Raw genomic sequence first — 1,895 nt, 5'->3', positions numbered from 1 at the left:
GAACTTGTTCTTCGTTTGCGTGTGTGTTTGGGTGGTTTTATGAAGGGTTTCCAGGACAGAAGGGGACAGAATTACTGCTCTGAAAGTCTTCATTCCCACTGAGTTTTGTTACAGAACTCCACGGGGATGCTTGATTTCTGGCGCTACAGCTTTCTATACCTGATTGTTCATGACTAAAAACTTTGGTTTCTTGAAGTCCCATAGCACAGGAGGGTTATGCAGGTGGAGTCCGGAGTTTGGGATTGACGTAGCTCCTTCACGCACCCCAATCTGCACCTAGTCTTCCGTAAACCGGTTTAGCCTTCCCTCAGAGACCTCTCCAGATTCGCCAAGAGAGTGGATACGAACGCTTCATACTCTACTGAACTCTACACAAACAGCAAGGATTATTGTCTCTCTAGAACTTCTCCAGGCCTGAGGAAGTAACATTTCTTGTGAGCATAGAAAGCCCGCGGCCACCTGGCACTTTCAGGCACTTCAGCTTGGGGATTGCTGTTATTGTTGTTGTTAAGTGCCATCGAGTGGATTCGACTCATAGCAGCCCTGGATAGGGTATCCTAGGTGCAGCTGGTGGGCTTGAACCGTCAACTTTGTGGTTCAAACCAACCTTGCCGTCCAGCGCATTAACCCGCAGTACAGTGACCTTAAATCCCTTTCTAGAACGGGCCTGACTGTGCGCCAACACGCAGACACAGACATGGATATACTCCTGAGAAGACCCCTGGGAACAGTATGGAAGGTGGCGACCCTGCAGGGAAGGTGGGCCAGGCCAGGATGTGTTTGCGTTCTGCCACATCCCCTGGCCCAGCCAGCTAGGAGCAGGTCCTCTAGCTCACCAGCCCTCCCCTTCTTCTCCAGCCTTTCTCGGCCTGTGCGCCCGCAGCCATTTCTTGTCACAGATGAACAATAGGCCTTGCTGGCAGCTGGCAGCCTGGCCGGCCTTCGGGGGTAGCTGAGGGACCTCCCCTGGTGGCTGCAGGGCAGAGTCAGCAGGGCTGCTAAAGCCGGGTGCCCAGCGTGTGTGTCCTGGTGGTGCCCAGTAGACGTGCAGTACCAGGAGACTGGGAAGCTGGCACGGGTGAATTTAGGACCATGGTTCTCCTTCCACCCAGGAGCTTTTGAGAAATCCCCAATTCCCCCAGGGCCACCCAGAGAGATGCTAGAGAAGCCCCCACATGACTCAAATACAGAGTAAGGGACGAAGCCCAGCTTCTGAGCCAACTGAGTTCCTGAGAGGAGAAGGGCTGGCAAAAGGTCACCCAGAACCTGCATGAAAACAGGGAGTATCAACCATGTGTAACCATCCCAACTTCTGACTCACTGCTAGTCCCAGGGGAACAGCTTCCTTCTCTTGTTCCACAAAGGAATGCTGTGGTGCCAGGAGGAATCCTGAATGGTGCAAGTAGTTTACGCTAAACATTTGTGGTGTTGAGGAAGAAAGCCCTGGTGATTTGTTTCCATAAAGACTGTAGCAAAGAAAACTCAAGGGAGTAGTTCTGCTGTGTAACACAGGGTGGACATGAGTTCAAAGTGACTTTGGGCAACAGGCTTGAGTGGTTTTGTTTGTTTGTTTGTTTTGAAAAGAACCAGAGGTGAAGTGACTCATCCAAGGTCAGGCAACTAATGAGAGATAAAGTTTGAGTAGAACAGAGTCTCTTGACCTTGTCAGCCTCTAGAAGTCACCTGCTGTGGACTTAATGGATCCAGGGCAGTGATGGGAGAGAGAGAGTGAAGGGTTTATAAAAGTCAGTGAGGCCTGGACGGAATCCCTGCTCTGGTAGGTGTCAGCTGTGGGAAGCTGTTAACCTCTCTGTGTCTGGTGTTCCTCTTCTGCTAACCAGGGGTAGTAAAATAAACCTCGAAGACTGGGGTGAACAGTCCATGAGATCATGCTC

Source organism: Chrysochloris asiatica, unplaced genomic scaffold (genome assembly GCF_000296735.1).
Source record: "Chrysochloris asiatica unplaced genomic scaffold, ChrAsi1.0 scaffold00052, whole genome shotgun sequence".
In the NCBI taxonomy this organism is placed as follows: domain Eukaryota; kingdom Metazoa; phylum Chordata; class Mammalia; order Afrosoricida; family Chrysochloridae; genus Chrysochloris; species Chrysochloris asiatica.
Note: the sequence above shows the minus strand (reverse complement) of the source record.